Source organism: Anomaloglossus baeobatrachus, chromosome 1 (genome assembly GCF_048569485.1).
Source record: "Anomaloglossus baeobatrachus isolate aAnoBae1 chromosome 1, aAnoBae1.hap1, whole genome shotgun sequence".
In the NCBI taxonomy this organism is placed as follows: Eukaryota; Metazoa; Chordata; class Amphibia; order Anura; family Aromobatidae; genus Anomaloglossus; species Anomaloglossus baeobatrachus.
Genome location: NC_134353.1, coordinates 402,343,617 through 402,366,446, shown reverse-complemented (window position 1 = coordinate 402,366,446; position 22,830 = coordinate 402,343,617). Strand labels below are relative to the sequence as shown.

The window sequence follows — 22,830 nt, the reverse complement described above, 5'->3', positions numbered from 1 at the left end:
CCCATCAACAGGGAGGGAAGCATCCTACTTACGACGCTGTTAGTTGTGAGCGGCTCCCTCCCTGCTGAGGCTCAAGCTAGGTGTGCCGGCGAGCGGCGTTCTGAGGGAACTACTCGCCCGCCGGTCAGGTTGAGCCACCGAGAAGTTTGAAAAAGAGCGCAAAGCGCTCTTTGCCTATGGCACCGTCCATCCACCGCCCGGCCACTGCCAGCACGGGGGGGGGAGTATGGGTGCAGGCTGTGGGCCGGCGTGGTCCCTGACACAGCGCTGGTGGAAGCGCTGCAGCGATGGGTCCGCTGGCCTGTTGGATTAACAAACCCCATGCCCCTGCCCACTCCGCCGCCCTGTCACCGCCGTTCTATCACCGCCAGCACAGGGGAGCGGGGTGATTGCGGGGGCAGGCTGTGAGTTGGCGCAGCCTCGATGCAGTGCAGCTTGGAGGTGCTGCAGCGGTGAATGCGCTGACCGGCAGAAGTCAGCGGAATCCCCTCATCCCCCATTGGTATCCAAATAAAAAAATAGAAATTAAAAAAAAAAATAAAAAAAACGACACGTTATCCCCCAGAACGCTATGGGTGCTAGTCATGAAGGAGCCAGGGGCCACCTGGGTATCCTGGCGAGTGGGGAGAATTAAGGGGTATGGTCAGGCCTCACTTCAACTGTGCGGGGGGGGGGGAGGTAAGCTGGGACATGTGCATTGGCAATATTGCAAGGAGAAGTTGCCAGCAGGCCGCATAGGCTCCACCTGCTGATACCCCACCTCCTTCACTAGTTAGCGTGCCAATGATTTTCACCCCACTTTAGGGGCCGGCATGACGCCTTAGGATGAACAAACCCCCCCAATCCCCACTCATTTGAACAAAACCCCCTCTCCCCCCTTCTGATTTCGCAGGTAGCGGCTGTGACCGGACTCTGTCATCTTCACCTGGGGATCTGCACGGGCGTCGGGGCTCCGGGCGTCGTGAGCATCATAGTAGCAGGGTCACATGTGTAGAGCTAGATGCTCTTTTCCTCAGACTAAGCTCCAGTGAGGTCCCGCGGCGAGATGAAGAGCATCTGAGCGTACATTGGCCTGGACAGCGGATTTGCCGTTGGAATTGGGCGAGGAACTTCCAGAGTCGGGCTGCCTTTTTCCTGCATAATCTGGCGAGTACCATTATGTGGGAGTGCGGGTTGGAATAAGTGCCACGTGATGTCACCAGGCAACAGGATTCCTCCCAATTCAACATTCTGTCACTAAGTTATGTATGACCAACACCGTGGGTGTACTGAGGCAATCATCCATCCCGTTGTAAAATGCGTTATAGTATCTGCCATTACTACCTCTTGCGGTCGGCATTCCACAGTCTGACTGCTCTAACTGTAAAGAACCCTTTCCTATTTAGCTGCGGAGGAGGAAGTCATGTTCCAGTCCTTTATATTGACCACACGTATTTATGCATATAAATGAGATCTCCTCCTCCATTCCTTGCAATAATCTAGTTGCCACGTTTAACCGACTAATTTCTGAATGCCCACCCCCTGCCTTTTTTATAAAAAAAAAATGCAAATGGCGAAGTGTATTTGTGCATTTTCGTGCTCGTTCTTTGAGTTTCATTTTAACAGACGAAAATGAACAAGTGAGATGCGAAAATTGGCATTTTTATTTAATTGCATAATTATGCCCACTAATATTTCCTGAGCAATTATGTCCACGTAAATATTCTCCCCAAAAAAAAAATACACAATTTTAGTTTTTGATCTCAGGTGCGTATAACTGACAAGTGCTTTCCAATATTTTATCAGACAGCAATCATTCTAATACTATACTATAGAGGGTGCGTAGTAGCTTGATTATTTGAAGCACCTATTATGAAAATAAAACAAAAAAAAAACCCCTTTGGGTTCTTTCGTTTTGGAATGTTTTTATCTGCTATTACTCAATATACGAATGTTTGTTACCTTTCGGCCCTGTGGACACACAGGTATGACCCTCAGCTTTGCGTGTAAGGTCATTTCCATTGCAGTCATTTTTTCCAAGGCGCCTTTTATAGGCTGCCCAGTGCATGACTAAGAGGCAGTGTCACGTTACCCGGATTTGGTACACTGGTCCAACCCTAGGTGTGGAAAGATTAAACTTTATTTTTCCGCTACATGGCACCTGAAAAGGAGGACCTGATGGTGTAGCTGAATTTTTCTTTAAGTTTCAATGGCTACACTTGCTTCAAGAGCAGGATCAAACAAATTGGTGTGGGGCGTATTTAACAGCAGCAGGTCCAACTGTTTTGGGGATGGTTTTCAATACAACAGGGTTTTCACAAAAAAAAAAAAAGAAAAGTCAGTATGCTTGGCCTAGCGGCCATGTTTCGAGAAACCTACCCCCTGGCCGTGACTTTCCTCCAATTAGGTTGCAGTTGGAAAAGGGGGTGGGGGAAGACTCCAAAAAAGTGGTATGACCAGTTGGTTTACCAAGCCCGGGGGAAAAACCATCTAACCACCTGTCTACAACTTCCCTCATCAGTAAGCGGGCTGATTAGGTTTTTCGGTTTTTAGAATGCACATCAGTCAACGAAAGGTTAAAGTCATAACAGGTATCCGGTTGCCGTGATAGCATTGTTTTACACCCTATTGCATTTCCAATCCCAGGATTTCCCGTTAACTCCATCCGCTGGCAGGATCAAGGCTTTGATTTCTTAAATTCGTAGTGGGATGCCCAGTGAAGGGAGGTCGATGACCCGACCTCCCGTTACAACACCGACATGACAGGCCTATGGTAAGGTATGCAGCGAGTGGGTTTTACCAGGTGGGTGAAGAGCATGATGATTTTCAAGCGATCCCTTGGTAATAAATAACCGGCAGTATTTAGTGATCCTACATCACCAATGGGCACCGTTTTTTCCTGTTGCGAGCAAACAGTTACAGGGTTTGCCTTGCCATTTTTTCAATTGCGGAACTGGACTGGCGTGACTAAGGCCTAGTGGGACCCATGGTATGGAAGGGTTAGAGGATTAGCGGCAACTGAGTGGATGTTAGGAGGCCTAATACTTCCTAGCTGTTTGTCGACCTAATAAAAGGTACTGGGCTGGGTGGTTATGCCCATTGCGGACTTACTTTTATAGCATAGTCACATAGGTTGAAGAAAGACCTAGGTCCATCTTGTTTAGCCTTTTTCTTCCCTCGCAGTTTTGGGACCTTTTTCCCCCACTCCTGGCGGGTATGCCCGAGGGTGTTAGTGATGGCCCTTAGATGAGCAGGGGTGACGGGGAACTTTTTTTATCACGAAGACGTTTTTTCCAATTTTAGCAGACAGTTTTTGGCGGTTATTCGTCAGTGGCTGTTTATTTTGGGTCTGCCATCTGCGGAACCCGGGTTGTACCCCTCCCAGAATCGGGGCGCCCCCGAGGCTTCATGGGCAAGTATGCATGAGCATGGTTTTGATGGGTTGGGGGTTGGCAATGAAAATGCATTTCGAGGGAAGTTCCTACCGAGTTTGTTTTTAAAAAACAGTCTATTAGTAGATGAGCAAGAGGCTACTGAGTGTCATATAGGCTGGCCTAACATTACATATGTTCCAGATTTGGGTATTTTATTAAAAAAAAAAAAAAAAGACAGGGGATTTTTGCCTGAAAAACCCCAGGGAGAAGAGGTGCCTGCTGGCCACGAGAATTTTGCTGGTTCCGAGAATTTTCCTTTCTGACAATGTTTTTCTTTTCAGATGTAAGTCGGCCGAGTGTCGGAGTCTTAGGTCACGCCCATGTATTTCGGGCAGCATGAAACGCTGATCCTCGCCCTCGCGGTCGGTCCTTTGCTTTCTTTGCACTGGATGGTAATTGGAGAATATGCCAGGGCCTGGCTTAGCTGTGGGTCTTACCGGAGGTTTCAGGATGGGTGAGCCGCTCTTCCCAGCCAACTTGGTGATCCAAGTAGGCGTCAAAGATCTGGTCTCCTGCCATCCAGCTGCACTCCGCCCCGTACCCTCATACGGTCAGATGTGTACAAATTTCCCGGTTCTTTTCCGAATTTAAGACTGTCCAGGCTGAGGCGATTTTCAGCCCATATGGGAACGTACCTAAGGAAGGATGTGTTATGGAGCTGTCTTGGAGCACGGGCAACCAGCACCTACCTAAGTGGATTCTTTAAATATATATATATATATATATATATATATATATATATATATATATATATATATATATATATATATATATCTATAAGAAAAAAAAAAGTTGTTGGTGTGGCACCGCCAACTGGAAGGTAATAACTTAGCTTTCCTTATGTGTGTGGGAGTGGGTACATCTTAAATGATGCTGTTCCGGATATGTTGGTGGTGGGAATGTGCGAGGAGATTGCTCAGGTACTGTGGTTTTTGGGTAGTCACAGCTTGCTAGCGCTGTGCTGCTCCTTGGCGGAAGGGGTAGGAAAACTGGTGGTGAAATACCCGCACCAGACGGCCAGTGGCGGAAAATTTCCCTAAACCCCATGGTGTTGGCTGGTAATGCCTAATTTAAAAGCTGCGGCCAAAATTTATGCCAAAGTAAAGATGAGAGTGTTTTTTCCCTATACCTGTCCAAAATTGAATAAGTGAAATAAAAGCATTTTAACTTAGAGAACTGTGTGGTGTCTTTCTAGGGGGAAAAAGTGGGGTTTGGATCCTGGCAGTCTGAGGGGCACTGCAGCCAAATTCGAGATGCTGCCCCCTGACTGCTGGCCCCCTATGCTATGTTTAGGAGGTTCCTTCCTCCCTGGAAAGACACTGAATCAGCTGCCCCCGCCTCCTGTGGTATGACCTGCCTTTGCCCCATCTTCCGGATATACGTCACCGGGCTGCCCAGCTTCCGGTCTCTCTGTTCCAGGACCCGGACCTGTTTCCCGCCCTCCCTCCCCTTTGTTTTATGAGTTTTGTTGTGTTTCACAGTGTTAAGTCGCAGCAGCGGATGGGGTAGGAAAACTGGTGGTGAAATACCCGCACCGGACGGCCGGTGGCGGAAAATTTCCCTAAACCTCATGGTGTTGGCTAGTAATGTTTAATTTAAAAGCTGCGGCCAAAATTTATGCCAAAGTAAAGATGAGAGTGTCTTTTCCCTATACCTCTCCAAAATTGAATAAGTGAAATAAAAGCATTTTAACTTAGAGAACTGTGTGGTGTCTTTCTAGGGGGGAAAAGTGGGGTTTGGGTCCTGGCAGTATGAGGGGCACTGCAGCCAAATTCGAGATGCTGCCCCCTGACTGCTGGCCCCCTATGCTATGTTTAGGAGGTTCCCCCCTCCCTGGAAAGACCCTGAATCAGCTGCCCCTGCCTCCTGTGGTATGACCTGCTTTTGCCCCATCTTCCGGATATACGTCACCGGGCTGCCCAGCTTCCGGTCTCTCTGTTCCAGGGCCCGGACCTGTTTCCCGCCCTCCTTCCCCTTTGTTTTATGAGTTTTGTTGTGTTTCACAGTGTTAAGTCGCAGCAGCGGATGGGGTAGGAAAACTGGTGGTGAAATACCCGCACCGGACGGCCGGTGGCGGAAAATTTCCCTAAACCTCATGGTGTTGGCTAGTAATGTTTAATTTAAAAGCTGCGGCCAAAATTTATGCCAAAGTAAAGATGAGAGTGTCTTTTCCCTATACCTTTCCAAAATTGAATAAGTGAAATAAAAGCATTTTAACTTAGAGAACTGTGTGGTGTCTTTCTAGGGGGGAAAAGTGGGGTTTGGGTCCTGGCAGTATGAGGGGCACTGCAGCCAAATTCGAGATGCTGCCCCCTGACTGCTGGCCCCCTATGCTATGTTTAGGAGGTTCCCCCCTCCCTGGAAAGACACTGAATCAGCTGCCCCTGCCTCCTGTGGTATGACCTGCTTTTGCCCCATCTTCCGGATATACGTCATCGGGCTGCCCAGCTTCCGGTCTCTCTGTTCCAGGGCCCGGACCTGTTTCCCGCCCTCCTTCCCCTTTGTTTTATGAGTTTTGTTGTGTTTCACAGTGTTAAGTCGCAGCAGCGGATGGGGTAGGAAAACTGGTGGTGAAATACCCGCACCGGACGGCCGGTGGCGGAAAATTTCCCTAAACCTCATGGTGTTGGCTAGTAATGCCTAATTTAAAAGCTGCGGCCAAAATTTATGCCAAAGTAAAGATGAGAGTGTTTTTTCCCTATACCTCTCCAAAATTGAATAAGTGAAATAAAAGCATTTTAACTTAGAGAACTGTGTGGTGTCTTTCTAGGGGGGAAAAGTGGGGTTTGGGTCCTGGCAGTCATTTATTTCCAGAAGGCTGCTGGAATTCCTGATTTTTTTGTGAGCACACGATGTCTAGGTGATTGTATGTTCTCCCCATGTTTGTGTGGGTTTCCTCCAGGTTCTCTGTTTTCCTCCCACACTCAAATGACATACTGATAGGGAATTTAGGTAGTGAGCCCCAGTGGGGATAGTGATGATCACATCTGTAAAGCACTGTGGAAATAATGATGTAATGTAAGTAATGATGTAAGTGAGTAAAATAAAGAATGATGCACATGGCACAGATAGTAGTACAGATAATACTACATTGGCGGTTCTTCCCGTCAGCTTGCAGCCTATTTTTAATATTATTCTTAAGTATCTTACACCTTCTATTTATTCTTTCATTATTTCCAACATCGACAATGACAGCTGAATCCTCACCAGCTCAATGCAGTAATTTATCAACCCATTCCACCACATGCCGAGCCAGGACACACGGGAGACAGAAAATCACTTGATTGAGTTGGTCTCGGCAACAAATTATTCTATCTACCGTCCTAATTAGAAAATCCCCTATAACCAACAACTATAACTAACTTTATTACCCCTCCCCCCTGCTACTAACTCGGCAGATCTTCCAGCTGTTGCGGCTCATTCAGATGAGCATATTAAGCGTCCATGTCCTGTATGCAGAACGGGTAGGATACGAAGTACGGCAAGTCAATTTGGTAGCTTCAATGAACATTTTAACACTTTGACTAATGGTCTGTGTGTAAAAAAAATCACAGCATACATTACTTTGCTACTTTGATATATTTTGGATCAAACTTGCCCATCATAAGACAAGAGATGAGCAAAAACCAGATCATATATGGGTTATCAATTGTATTTCATACATTTTTCATGGTTTCATTACAACTAAGGTAGGAAAATGTAGTTGGTCTTTTATTCTTTATCAAATAGTTCATGTAAAAATTGGATACAATATGGATGGCACACAGATGTAAAAAAATGGACATATGGACTGCATATAGATGAAAACACAAAGTCTAAATTGTCTCTTTTTTTCTGAATGGAAAATGGATGATTTTCTACACTCTCCTAGGAGGAGATTCACCAAGGTTGCCATTTCTCAGACTTGACACCCATGCATCATTGACCAATGTTACAATTTGGACAGAAGTACAGAGATAGGTTCTGTCTTCCTATTCTAATACCCATTTCCACTCCCCTTTAATCAGGGCCACCACTAGTAATTTTAGGGCCCCATACTGGTAACATTTTCGGGCCCCCTTGGGACTCCGCCCAGGCTCCACCCCAGTTCTGTCTCCACCCCTCAAACCTCCTACAGTCTCACTGCCACTCTTGGAAAAACGTGTGTGTCTATATATAATATATATATATATCTAATATATAAAGCTGAATGTGTGTGTGTGTATGTGTGTGTGTGTGTGTGTATGTGTGTGTGTATGTCTGGGATTGGCATCCGCACTGTCGCATGGTGCCCACTACTTCTTTCTTAACAAAGTGTTGCAAGTAGCAGTGTGTGTGAGGGGAAGGGGAGTATTATACAAAGGGCCAGTGTGTGTGGGGATATTATACATAGAGGCAGTGTGGGAGAAATATTATGGAGAGGGTCATTGTAAAGGGTGTATGATTAATTTTCTGAGGGAACTACCTCATTTTCTGCAACAACTTCAAGGGTGCTAACACTTTTGGCCATGACTGTGTATATATATATATAAATATATATATATATATATATATATATATATATAGATATATATATACTAGAAGGTGGCCCGATTCTACGCATCGGGTATTCTAGAATTTACGTATTGTGTAGTTCATGTATGATTTTTGTTATATATATATATATATATAGATGTTGTTGTGTGTAGTTACCAAGTGTTTGTGTAGGCGCTGTACATGTTCTGGGTGTTGTCTGGGTGTGACGGGGGGTGAGAGCGGTGTTGTATGTGTGTTGCGTGTGTTGCGTTGTTTGTGGAGCGCTGTGTGTCTGTAGCGTTGTGTGTGTGTTGCGCGGTTTGTGTGTGTGTGGTGTGTTTTGGGGGGAGGTATGTTTTGTGCAATGTGTGTGTTGTGCGGTATGTGCGTATATTTGTGTGTGCCGCGGTGTTTGTGTGTTGGGTGTTGTGTGTGTGCAGCGTTGTCTGTGTGTGTGGGTGTCTGTGTAGGGCAGTTGTTTGTGGTTCCCAGTGTGTGTGTGTGTGGTGTGTGGTGTGTTGTGCAGTGTGCGCGCGTGTGTGTGTGTGTGTGTGTGCATCAGCCTCTCTTCTCTCAGCTTACCTCTCCCAGCCTCCCTCCTCCCAGCCTCCCTCAGCATCAGCCTCCCTCTCCCAGCCTCCCCAAGCATCAGCCTCCACCAGCATCAGCCTCTCTCCTTCCAGCCTCCCCCAGCATCAGCCCCCGCCAGCATCAGCCTCTCTCCTTCCAGCCTCCTCCAGCATCAGCCTCCCTCTCCCAGCCTTCCCCAGGATCAGCCTCTCTCCTCCCAGCCTCCATCCTCCCAGCCTTCCCCAGCATCAGCTTTCCCCTCCCAGCCTCCCTCAGCATCAGCCTTCCCCAGCATCAGCCTCTCTCCTCCCAGCCTCAGCCTCTCTCCTTCCAGCCTCCCCCAGCATCAGCCTCTCTCCTTCCAGCCTCCCTCAGCATCAGCCTCCCCTTCCCAGCCTTCCCCAGGATCAGCCTCTCTCCTCCCAGCCTCCTTCCTCCCAGCCTCCCCCTCCCAGCCTCCCTCAGCATCAGCCTTCCGCTCCCAGTCTCCCCCAGCATCAGCCTCCCCAAGCATCAGCCTCCACCAGCATCAGCCTCTCTCCTTCCAGCCTCCCCCAGCATCAGCCTCTCTCCTTCCAGCCTCCCTCAGCATCAGCCTCCCGTTCCCAGCCTTCCCCAGGATCAGCCTCTCTCCTCCCAGCCTCCCCCTCCCAGCCTCCCTCAGCATCAGCCTTCCCCTCCCAGTCTCCCCCAGCATCAGCCTCCCCAAGCATCAGCCTCCACCAGCATTAGCCTCTCTCCTTCCAGCCTCCCCCAGCATCAGCCTCCCCAAGCATCAGCCTCCACCAGCATCAGCCTCCCTCGTCCCAGCCTCCCCCAGCATCAGCCTCCCCCTCCCAGCCTCCCCCAGCATCAGCCTCTCTCCTCCCAGCATCAGCCTCTCTCATCCCAGCATCAGCCTCTCTCCTCCCAGCATCAGCCTCTCCTCTCTGTCCCCAGCATCAGCCTCTCTCCTCCCAGCCTACCCCAGCATCAGCCTCCCCCAGCATCAGCCTCTCTTCTTCCAGCCTCCCCCAGCATCAGCCTCTCTCCTTCCAGCCTCCCCCAGCATCAGCCTCCCTCTCCCAGCCTTCCCCAGCCTCTCTCCTCTCAGCCTCTCTCCTCCCAGCCTCCGTCCTCCCAGCCTTCCCCAGCATCAGCTTTCCCCTCCCAGCCTCCCTCAGCATCAGCCTTCCCCAGCATCAGCCTCTCTCCTCCCAGCCTCAGCCTCTCTCCTTCCAGCCTCCCCCAGCATCAGCCTCTCTCCTTCCAGCCTCCCTCAGCATCAGCCTCCCCTTCCCAGCCTTCCCCAGGATCAGCCTCTCTCCTCCCAGCCTCCTTCCTCCCAGCCTCCCCCTCCCAGCCTCCTTCAGCATCAGCCTTCCCCTCCCAGTCTCCCCCAGCATCAGCCTCCCCCTCCCAGCCTTCCCCATGATCAGCCTCTCTGCTCCCAGCCTCCTCCAGCACGCCGTGCTCCTCTGCCGACACTCACACACCCGATCGCATCCACTCACACACACCCGATCGCATCCACTCACACACACCCGATCGCATCCACTCACACACACCCGATAGCATCCACTCACACACACCCGATCGCATCCACTCACACACCCGATCGCATCCACTCACACACAGACACTGACGATATCGCACATACGCGCTCATACTCACAACATCCGGAGATACCACATGCCTCTGGCCATGTGATCCTCCGTCAGGTCCTGGAAGGTCACAACAGCACAGTATCGAGGCCGAGAAGCAAGCGATATCGCCAGATGCTGTGGGTGTGTGGATGCGATGTGAGGTGTGTGTGAGGTGTGTGTGAGGTGTGTGTGTGAGAGTGAGTGTGATCTGATGTGTGTGTATGTTTGTGTGTGTGCTGTTGTGTGTGCGTGTGGATCTTCCACCGCAGCAGGACCTTGGTGCGCTTGTAACCATGCGAGCATGGTTACCAACGTATCCACACCACTCCCGTGCGAGCGGGGGCCGGGGGTGGTGGGGGAGGGGGGGAGTACAGTACTCACCTCCGTGACAGCCGTGTCAGTTCGGGGAATGCGCGGGGGGAGGGAGGGGGCGGGGCCAGAGCTAGCGTGCATTGCGTGAGGGGGGCGGGGCGTGGCGTGGCCGAATTGCCAATGCCTGCAGGGTGCCGGGGCGAGAGGCCAATCTGTGGGGGGGGCGGAGCCTGGGCGAGCGGCTGGCCAATCCGTGTGGGGGCGCAGCCTGGGCGAGCGGCCAATCGGTGTGGGGGGGCGGGGCCATGGCGAGCCCAGCGGCCAATCAGCTTTGTGTCACCGTAAGGACACAATTTTGGAGCATGACAGACAGACAGACAGACAGAAAGAATAAGGCAATTATATATATAGATACTAGCTGTACTACCCGGCTTCGCCCGGGTTAATAACTGTTGTTAACAAAATAGAATGTATTAACATTCCCGGGATAGAATGTATAAATAGAATGTATTAACGCCCGGGATAGTAACTGTCTCTCTGTTTCTCTCCCATTCTCTGTCTGTCTCCCCCCTGTATATCTCTCTCTGTCTCTCTCTCTATCTCTTTGTCTGTCTGTCTCTTTCCCTGTCTGTCTCTGACTGTCTCTGTCTCTTTCTCCGTCTATCTCAATCTCTTTCCCTGTCTGTCTGTCTATCTATCTCTTTCCTTGTCTGTCTATCTATCTCTGTCACTTTCCCTGTCTGTCTCTTTCCCTGTCTGTCTCCTTCCCTCTCTTTCCCTGTCTGTCTGTTTCCCTGTGCCTGTCTCTTTACCTGTCTGTGTCTGTCTCTTAACCTGTCTCTCTCTTTCCCTCTCTTTCCCTGTCTGTCTTTTTCCCTGTCAGTCTGTCTCTTTGTCTGTCTCTTTGTGTCTGTCTCTTACCCTGTCAATGTCTGTTTCTTACCCTGTCTGTGCCTGTCTCTTTCCCTGTCTGTGTCTGCCTCTTTCCCTGGCTGCATTGTGACACGCCAACATTTCATATAAGGGCGTGGCTGCGCATTCTTCGGAAGTTCTGGCTGCACTGTGGCTCCCAGCTCCATTTGCTTTAATGGAGGCAGGTTTTTTGGTGAATAACTGTAAAGAGCGGGGTTAAAATTTCCCCTCGAAACATAGCCTATGACGCTCTCGGGGTCCAGAAGTGTGAGTGTGCAAAATTTTGTGGCTGAAGCTGCGACAGTGCGGATGCCAATCCCGGACATACACACACACATACACACACACACACACACACACACACACACACACACACACATTCAGCTTTATATATTAGATATACAGTCATATGAAAAAGTTTGGGCACCCCTATTAATGTTAACCTTTTTTCTGTATAACAATTTGGGTTTTTGCAACAGCTATTTCAGTTTCATATATCTAATAACTGATGGACTGAGTAATATTTCTGGATGTCACTTTTATGTTGAGGTGCCCATACTTTTGCACCGGTCAAATTTTGTTTAAATGCGGATTGCACATTTTCTGTTAGTACAATAAACTTCATTTCACTCCAGAAATATTACTCAGTCCATCAGTTATTAGATATATGAAACTGAAATAGCTGTTGCAAAAACCCAAATTGATATAAAGAAAAAAGGTTAACATTAATAGGGGTGCCCAAACTTTTTCATATGACTGTATGTTGCAATTATTATTATTTATCCCTCTCCTGGGCACATGCAGGTATATATTGTTTCTGCCCCTCCTGGTGAATCTGTCCTCCTCCCGGAATATATGTCCCATCCTGGGGGCTCCTGGTATACAGTGCCTACAAGTAGTATTCAACCCCCTGCAGATTTATCAGGTTTACACATTCGGAATTAACTTGGCATTGTGACATTTGGACTGTAGATCAGCCTGGAAGTGTGAAATGCACTGCAGCAAAAAAGAATGTTATTTCTTTTTTTATTTTTTTTTTAAATTGTGAAAAGTTTATTCAGAGGGTCATTTATTATTCAACCCCTCAAACCACAAGAATTCTGTTTGGTTCCCCTAAAGTATTAAGAAGTATTTCAGGCACAAAGAACAATGAGCTTCACATGTTTGGATTAATTATCTCTTTTCCAGCCTTTTCTGACTAATTAAGACCCTCCCCAAACTTGTGAACAGCACTCATACTTGGTCAACATGGGAAAGACAAAGGAGCATTGCAAGACCATCAGAGACAAGATTGTGGAGGGTCACAAGGCTGGCAAGGGGTACAAAACCCTTTCCAAGGAGTTGGGCCTACCTGTCTCCACTGTTGGGAGCATCATCCGGAAGTGGAAGGCTTATGGAACTACTGTTAGCCTTCCACGGCCTGGACAGCCTTTGAAAGTTTCCACCCGTGCCGAGGCCAGGCTTGTCCGAAGAGTCAAGGCTAACCCAAGGACAACAAGGAAGGAGTTCCGGGAAGATCTCATGGCAGTGGGGACATTGGTTTCAGTCAATACCATAAGTAACGTACTCCACCGCAATGGTCTCCGTTCCAGACGAGCCCATAAGGTACCTTTACTTTCAAAGCGTCATGTCAAGGCTCGTCTACAGTTTGCTCATGACCACTTGGAGGACTCTGAGACAGACTGGTTCAAGGTTCTCTGGTCTGATGAGACCAAGATCGAGATCTTTGGTGCCAACCACACACGTGACGTTTGAAGACTGGATGGCACTGCATACGACCCCAAGAATAACATCCCTACAGTCAAGCATGGTGGTGGCAGCATCATGCTGTGGGGCTGTTTCTCAGCCAAGGGGCCTGGCCATCTGGTCCGCATCCATGGGAAGATGGATAGCAATCCTACCTGGAGATATTGGCCAAGAACCTCCGCTCCTCCATCAAGGATCTTAAGATGGGTCGTCATTTCATCTTCCAACAAGACAACGACCCAAAGCACACAGCCAAGAAAACCAAGGCCTGGTTCAAGAGGGAAAAAAATCAAGGTGTTGCAGTGGCCTAGTCAGTCTCCTGACCTTAACCCAATTGAAAACTTGTGGAAGGAGCTCAAGATTAAAGTGCACATGAGACACCCAAAGAACCTAGATAACTTGGAGAAGATCTGCATGGAGGAGTGGGCCAAGATAACTCCAGATAAATAAGGAATATTGTTTGGAACACCATTCTAAGTCTGAACTGGGTGCAAAAACCTAAAAAACATCACTATGGGGAGATAAGGTATGCACACCAGTGACTATGTAAGGGGAATACATGAAATAGCAGAAACTGCTGTGTGAATACTGACTTGAAAAATCCAATAGCTATATGTAAGAGTGAAAATGTGAAAAATGGAATCTGCATTACTGCCATGAACATATGAATCAAGAGAAATTTAGCTACTGAATTGATCAATGCAATAGAGCCCCAACACTACGTCAAAGTATTTCTCTACGTTGGGGTCCCTAGCTTGTGTGTGTCCTCTCATGCAGTTAAAAAACTTACCGTGTATGGGAAGCTGAGACCCAGGCTATTTATGCGTATGATATGGATTGGCAATAGGTGTGGTTGGGGAGGGTTCACAAACGAAAAACTACTAACAAATAAGGAATAACGTTTGGAACACCATTCTAAGTCCGAACTGGGTGCAAAAACCTAAAAAAACATCACTATGGGGAGATAAGGTATGCACACCAGTGACTATGTAAGGGGAATACATGAAATAGCAGAAACTGCTGTGTGAATACTGACTTGAAAAATCCAATAGCTATATGTAAGAGTGAAAATGTGAAAAATGGAACCTGCATTACTGCCATGAATATATGAATAAAGAGAAATTTAGCTACTTAACTATTTAACTCCAGAGACCTGTGCCGGCCTGATCAGGTCTTATAAAAGACGATTATTAGCTGTAATTGCAAACAAGGGTTATTCCACAAAATATTAAACCTAGGGGTTGAATAATAATTGACCCACACTTTTATGTTGAAAATTTATAAAAAATGTAACTGAGCAACATAACTTGTTGGTTTGTAAGATTTATGCATCTGTTAATAAATCCTGCTCTTGTTTGAAGTTTGCAGGCTCTAACTTATTTGCATCTTATCAAACCTGCTAAATCTGCAGGGGGTTGAATACTACTTGTAGGCACTGTATATATATATATATATATATATATATATATATCCCCCTCCTGGGCACCTGCGGGTATATATGTTACTAGCTTGGTTCCTGCCCCTCCTGGTGAATATGTCCTCCTGGTATATATACAGTTAGGTCCAGAAATATTTGTACAGTGACACAAGTTTTGGTATTTTAGCTGTTTACAAAAACATGTTCAGAAATACAATTATATATATAATATGGGCTGAAAGTGCACACTCCCAGCTGCAATATGAGAGTTTTCACATCCAAATCGGAGAAAGGGTTTAGGAATCATAGCTCTGTAATGCATAGCCTCCTCTTTTTCAAGGGACCAAAAGTAATTGGACAAGGGACTCTAAGGGCTGCAATTAACTCTGAAGGCGTCTCCCTCGTTAACCTGTAATCAATGAAGTAGTTAAAAGGTCTGGAGTTGATTACAGGTGTGTGGTTTTGCATTTGGAAGCTGTTGCTGTGACCAGACAACATGCGGTCTAAGGAACTCTCAATTGAGGTGAAGCAGAACATCCTGAGGCTGAAAAAAAAGAAAAAATCCATCAGAGAGATAGCAGACATGCTTGGAGTAGCAAAATCAACAGTCGGGTACATTCTGAGAAAAAAGGAATTGACTGGTGAGCTTGGGAACTCAAAAAGGCCTGGGCGTCCACGGATGACAACAGTGGTGGATGATCGCCGCATACTTTCTTTGGTGAAGAAGAACCCGTTCACAACATCAACTGAAGTCCAGAACACTCTCAGTGAAGTAGGTGTATCTGTCTCTAAGTCAACAGTAAAGAGAAGACTCTATGAAAGTAAATACAAAGGGTTCACATCTAGATGCAAACCATTCATCAATTCCAAAAATAAACAGGCCAGAGTTAAATTTGCTGAAAAACACCTCATGAAGCCAGCTCAGTTCTGGAAAAGTATTCTATGGACAGATGAGACAAAGATCAACCTGTACCAGAATGATGGGAAGAAAAAAGTTTGGAGAAGAAAGGGAACGGCACATGATCCAAGGCACACCACATCCTCTGTAAAACATGGTGGAGGCAACGTGATGGCATGGGCATGCATGGCTTTCAATGGCACTGGGTCACTTGTGTTTATTGATGACATAACAGCAGACAAGAGTAGCCGGATGAATTCTGAAGTGTACCAGGATATACTTTCAGCCCAGATTTAGCCAAATGCCGCAAAGTTGATCGGACGGCGCTTCATAGTACAGATGGACAATGACCCCAAGCATACAGCCAAAGCTACCCAGGAGTTTATGAGTGCAAAAAAGTGGAACATTCTGCAATGGCCAAGTCAATCACCAGATCTTAACCCAATTGAGCATGCATTTCACTTGTTCAAATCCAGACTTAAGACGGAAAGACCCACAAACAAGCAAGACCTGAAGGCTGCGGCTGTAAAGGCCTGGCAAAGCATTAAGAAGGAGGAAACCCAGCGTTTGGTGATGTCCATGGGTTCCAGACTTAAGGCAGTGATTGCCTCCAAAGGATTCGCAACAAAATATTGAAAATAAAAATATTTTGTTTGGGTTTGGTTTATTTGTCCAATTACTTTTGACCTCCTAAAATGTGGAGTGTTTGTAAAGAAATGTGTACAATCCTACAATTTCTATCAGATATTTTTGTTCAAACCTTCAAATTAAACGTTACAATCTGCACTTGAATTCTGTTGTAGAGGTTTCATTTCAAATCCAATGTGGTGGCATGCAGAGCCCAACTCGCGAAAATTGTGTCACTGTCCAAATATTTCTGGACCAAACTGTATATACAGTATATATATATATATATATATATATATATATATATATATATATATCCCTCTCCTGGGCAAATGCGGGTATATATGTTCTCCGCCTGGTTTCTGACTCTTCTTGGTGAATATGTCCTCCTCCCGCGATATATATATGTCCCATCCTGGGGGCCTCCTGGCATATTTGTCTGCTACAAAAAAAAACAACACATTTTACTCACCCTCCCCGGCTCCCACGTCGCACGGCGTCTTCTCTAAGCAGTGAGCCGTAATGCATTTCAGCACCCACCCATGCATCTAGCTGAAGCAAGGCAGGGGTTGGGGTCGGCGGGCCTGCGGTTGGTGGGTGGATCCGGGCAAGGATCAGCGGGCCCCCCTGAGCTGGGATCAGTGGGCGGGCCACTCCACCACCCCTCCAAACCCCAGCGATCATCTTCAGCTCAAAGCGCTTACTTATCGCCGCTGGCTCCCGCGTCCTTGCCATCTCAGCCGCTGCTACTTGCAGGAGTGTAATGAGGTCGCAGAGTGATGACCTCACCACCCTGCTGCACAGCTCAACAATGACACGCCAATGCTCTGCTCTGCTCCAATGACCCTTCCTCCACTCCAGCACATAGCTAATTTGCATGCTCCGCCCTTTCACATGCAAATTAGTCATGTAAGGTAGTGATGTGACACTGTGGGGCCCCTCTGCTGCTGCTGTGACTGGATCCTGGTGAAGAGAAGGGGCCCGTCCTGCCTGGGGCTTAATAAAGCTAAGTAATTACCCCGGGCCTGGCTGGGCCCCCTCTTGTCACTGGGCCCGATACACCAGTCACAGTAGAAATGCCCTGATATCAGCCCTGTCTTTAATACATTAACCTGAATACTTCCATGCTCGTCTCACTTCTCCATCATCCATATCTATCCCTTGTCTATCCCACTAATTGCTTGCTCATTGTTCAGCATGCTTCTCTCAAAATTGGTAATTGCACTCAGTATTGCATTTTGCTCTACCAAATCTCTTGTACAAACTTTCAGCTAGGCCATATGCTCACATCTACCACAGTGGTATTTACCCAGGAAATATTGCTCCAGTTGTACATACGGTATATATGGCACACTGCACTAAAGAAAACCTCCAATCCTGATATTCATTATCCATACAAGCAAATGACAGTAGAAAATAATAAAAGGTAGCAAAAAAAAAACAAAAAAAAAACTTAAAATCCTTTTAAGGGACATTCTGGGGAGATAAAAATTATTCTGATGACCATTTCATCATAAATGATAAATATGAGGTCCATAGTACTGTTCACCACCATCACACTACCTGTAATTCAGTCTAACACTGCAGCTGTTCCCCCTCCCTTCTAGGACATTAGCTCACACATCATAAGTGTGGCCTCCTCCATGCTTTTAGTAACAGGCAGCCCCATGATAATATCTGCTTTCCTTCAGACAGGGGGTGTGGCCACACCCTCTGTTCTCAGACTACCGGGAAGCAGATATTATCAGGTGGCTGCATGTTACTAGCAGCATGGAGCAGACCACACTCCTGATGTGTGATCTAACTTCCCAGAAGGGAGGCGGAGCAGCAAGGAGCATTTCCAGCATTACAATGAATTACAGTTAGTGCGAGGGTAGGGAACAACACTATGGATTTCATCCCATTAACTGATTTTTACAACTACTGTTTTCTCACTTCACTTGTTCTCAGACTATTTTTTTTCATGAACTTATTTATTTTAATAAATTTGTATAACATACATGAATAAAAAGAAAAGTTTTGTATAGAACATACAATAATGTATATTTACAAGTAACCATAACTGCTAGTATAATGAGATCCTACATAATCTTGCATAATATTACATCATATCGGAATATGTTCTATAATGTTGTAGCAAAAAACTCAAATATTCAAAATAATTTCCATAAAGTATTATTTAGAACAGGGGTGGGGAACCTCCAGCCCGCGGGCCGCATGCGGCCCGCCATGACCTTTTATGCAGCCCCCGGGCACATTCCCGGGGGCTGTAGTGCTGGGGCCGCCTTTAAATGACCACATGCACTGTTTGGTAGAACCAATGGGCTCTCTCGCTGTCCAGTAGCGTAATCAGCGGTGTGTGCCCGCCCCTCTATCCCCTCGTGCTGTGTGTGTGCCCGCCCCTCTGCCCTCCGGAGCGATGTGCCCCCCCCTCTTTCCCCTCGTGCTGTGTGTGCCCGCCCCTCTGCCCTCCGGAGCGATCTGCCCGCCCCTCTTTCTCCTCGTGCGGTGTGCCCGCCCCTCTGCCCTCCGGAGCGATCTGCCCGCCCCTCTTTCTTCTCGTGTGGTGTGCCCGCCCCTCTGCCCTCTGGAGCGATCTGCCCCCTCTGCCCTCGGCGCGATGTGCCCGCCCCTATGTCTTGTCGTGTGGTGTGACCGCACCTTTCAACTCCAGAGCGATCTGCCCGCCCACTGTCTCCGGCGCTGTGTGTGCGTGCCTGCACTCTGCTCCCCGTCCAGTACTTTGTGTACCCTCCCCCCAGAGTTGTGTGCAACGATCAGTGCTGTGTCCCTCACCCCATGCTGTCTATCACCTCAGGTTTGTGGCTCCCCGGTAATGTCAGGGCTCTGCAGGTGCTGTGTGCAGAGCCTTGACATTACTGGGGGGCAGTGCTGTGTGCCCTCCCAATGCTGTGCATCACCACCAGTGTTGTGTTCCCCCAGTGATGTCTGTGCCCCCCTCAGTGATGGCTTTGCCCCCAGCTCCTCTTGTGATGTGCATGTCCCACAGCCCCTCTTGCGTTCTGTATGCCCCCCATCACCTCTTGCGTTGTGTATGCCCCCCAGCCCCTCTTGTGTTGTGTATGCCCCCAGTGTCTCCTGTTATGTGTATGCCCCCCAGCATCTCTTGCGTTGTGTATGCCCCCCAGCCACTCTTGCCTTGTGTATGCCCCCCAGCCCCTCTTGTGTTGTTTGCCTTCAGCGTCTCCTGTGACTTATACATCACATTGGAGATGCTGGGGGCATATACATCACAGGAGACACTGGGGACATACACAACACAGGAGGGGCTGTGGGCATTTACATCACAGGAGGGCTGGGAGCATATATAGCTCCTCATGTGATGTATGTGCCTCCAGTGTCTCCTGTGTTGTGTATATACAGCAGTCCCAGCGTTTCCTTTCTGTGGTGTATACGTCAGTCCCAGCGCTTCCTTTCTGTTGTGTATACGTCAGTCCCAGCGTTTTCAATGTGATGTATATGCCCCCAGCCCCTCCAGTGATGTATGTGCCTTCAGTGACTCCTGTAATGTATATAGAGCAGTCCCAGTGTCTCCTATGTGCTGTGTGTGCCTCCACTTTCTCCTATGTGTTGTGTGTGCCTCCAGTGTCTCCTATGTGTTGTGTGTGCCTCCAGTGTCTCCTATGTGTTGTGTGTGCCTCCACTGTCTCCTATGTGTTGTGTGTGCCTCCAGCGTCTCCTATGTGTTGTGTGTGCCTCCAGCGTCTCCTATGTGATGTATATGATTTAGCAAATATTATTATCACAAAGAGTTGACTGCGCTTCAGACCGAGACAGAAAAGCAGTTGTGAGAAGAAACATGATTAGTATCATCCAACATCACAGCCGCACCAAAGAGAAGCCGCTCCGGCCGCCACAGTAGGGGTGAGTTAATTGTTTGACCAAATATAGCCAGGTAATTTTCACATTGATAATTTTGTGCGGCCCCCGAAGGTTGGTAGAAATTTCCAAATGGCCCCCCGGCTGAAAAAAGGTTCCCCACCCCTGCTCTAATCTAAGCTCTCCCTCCTAGATCAACTCTCCATGAATGCTTCCATAGGAGTATGTGCGGAGCATCGCGCCTGATGACTCTATGCGGCTGGCCAATCACAGTAATGCTAGTAGCCAACATGACTGCTGCACTACCGTGAATGGCAGGCAATCCCTTCATGTTTATGACAGCCACAAAACATGTGAGGTAAGGACTCGAGCATGGCGCCCAAGTACCAGGGGACTCGATTGCCTAACAAGGGTACCCGAGCACCTCGATACTCAATCGAGTATTGAGTAGTGGTGAGCATGCTCGCTCATTACTAGAGTCTAGGGCAGAGAAGGATAAAGGATGAATCACATTTGAAAAGTAGTCTCAGGTTTCAAGTAATTTAGGTCAGCCGCACTGAAGAATATTCCATGGAGTCTCTAAAAAGGATCTGATCAAGCTTCAGAGCAAGAAAAAAATGGATTTTAAAATCAAACCTCTAGTCTAAGATGAAATCTCTTGCAGAGTTCCTTTCAGAGCCAGCTATTGGATTCATTGCTGAAAAGTCTATTTGACTAGAACAAGAAATAAAAAGCTTGTCAGTCCAGACAACTATGTGAATATCATGTGACCAGTGCATCACAGCAAATTGTCTGCAATGGTTACGTGTCCTTTGGAATGAAGCACAAAAGAGTGTCCCACACCACTAATTAGCAGCTTTGTGTGTATACTGTGCATAGGCAGAAAGCTGCCAATTAGCATTGGCGGTGGAGTAATGCGGAGTTTATGAAAGTCTACAAGGCAGCAGATTTACGAGTCCTTTATTAATAATCTCCTGATGAAAGTGATTTTATTAAATGACAGCAAGCAACCCAGTAAGTAATACATGACTAGAATCAGGCTCTCTGTTTCTACTTTTTACTGCTTTCACATAAGTTGTGAAAAACCTGTCAGCACAGTTTGCAAGTTAAATTAAAGGCATAGCTGTAATGGGGCTGTTATGCAGATCCTGGTTTAATGACATCCTTTAGACACCCATTGAGTTTTGCTATAGGAAGACGCTCCTTGAAGTGTCTTCTATGGTGTCTTTTCGGTCGTGTTTTGTGATCGCTCTGCCGCTGGCATCTTTATGATGTATGTATACAGTAGTGAACCTGAAGAATGGACCAGTGTCTTCTTTTGACCTCTTCACATCTTTGGAAATGGGAAGCAGTTCAAAAACTTTGAAGAGACTGAACATATGCACAGCAAGTTGTTTCGACATTGCAGTGCATATGTTCATTCTTCTGAAGGTTTATAGCGGCCTCATCTAAAAAGAGGCTAAGATTGCTATTTATGACAGCGCAGTGATGTTCTCAAGAGTTACATGCTTTAATATATCATTATGTCCTTCTGTTATTACTAAAGGGACACAATTATACTGTAAATAATGGCTTAGACTTAGGAGTAATGGGAAGCTTATAGGTACATATTGCTCCCAGTATGTGATCTGTTGATACTGTCTGACAGTGATTAGTACAAGGTGCCATATTTCAAGATCCCAAGGAAATAAATCTAAACATAATAGGTATATTTAAATAGAACCTGTCAAAAAGTCAAACGTGCCCAGTCCTTGCTCCAATCTTATTCCTGCTGCTCCATTTGGTATCCCACTTTTCTTTTTAATTCCACCCATACGGTTCCATAGATAAGGTCCTTTTTAGTTAATGGTAATTTTATGGTGAATTTTTAGGTACCGTAATTTTTATTATGAAGAATAGCATAAAGATATGCTCTGAAAGAATCCTTCATTGAGGCCATAAAAATGGGGACATAGACCCAAATCTCAGGAACCATATGGGGCATTGAAAAAAAATTAAAAATGGAACACTCAGGGGAACAACGAGAAGAAAATAAGAGCATGAATTGGTCCACTTTTGACCTGGTGATAGGTCCATTTTAAAAAACACTTTTTGGGTTGTGTTTTGACCTGTGTACGCCACGTGACTGGTATTGGTGTATACCAACTGGTAACCTAACTCCTGCTTACCTCACAAAGGGTATGGTGAGGGAAGCGTGAATGACATTATTCATGTCAGACAGGCAGGTCACTCTGGTTCTTTTTCTGTATTGTGCAAGCATCCAAAGAGAAACTAGAGAACTTGTAATACATGAAAAGAACAGAAACCTTATACCTGCCCCTGCTGTGTAACCTATTCAGATACACAGATAATGGCTCATTTAGCCAGCACACACTGCAGCAATGAATGTAACTGGTGATGTAGACACATAACTACTAATTCACTACGGTAGAGCTATATCATGACTGGCATCAATTCATACTCTTTGTATAGTCTGCTGATGGTAACAGCTGCAGATGGCACAGCGGAGCCCGTAATTATATGTTACATTGTAGGTCTGCTTCTGGCGCATGAACTGATTTGCTACAGAGGATGTTAAACTCACAATGTTTTATTGGAACAATCACTTCAATCATAGCTGACATCATTTCAAATCTTTTTTCCAGGGACACTAAGCCATGGGGGTCACTGGGGCATGTCCATGTTTTGTAGTCATTTTAATCAAATCTATTCAAGTGCCTTGCCAAAAAGAACAACTGGGATCGCCTCACGCGACACTATTGTGGAGCCCCTGAGTGTCAGGTGGCACAGGGTACTACATCTAACCCCGGATTCCTGGAAGAACAGTGCCAGTAAAAACCACAACACAGACAAAACAACACCTTTTTCCCCAGACTGGGTAACAGGCTAGAGATGGAACTGATGGATGGCCACCTATTGGTTGGTATGCATCCAATCCACTAGTCAGAAACCTGGGAGGAGGAGGGGCTAGTCAGT

General features: G+C 47.0%; 1 protein-coding gene across 1 annotated transcript in view; it reads right to left on the bottom strand.

The window, feature by feature from the left end:
• The window catches only part of LINGO3 (leucine rich repeat and Ig domain containing 3), a 133,503-nt gene that overhangs the window by 93,178 nt on the left and 17,495 nt on the right, over window positions 1-22,830 (bottom strand). The window lies entirely within an intron of this gene.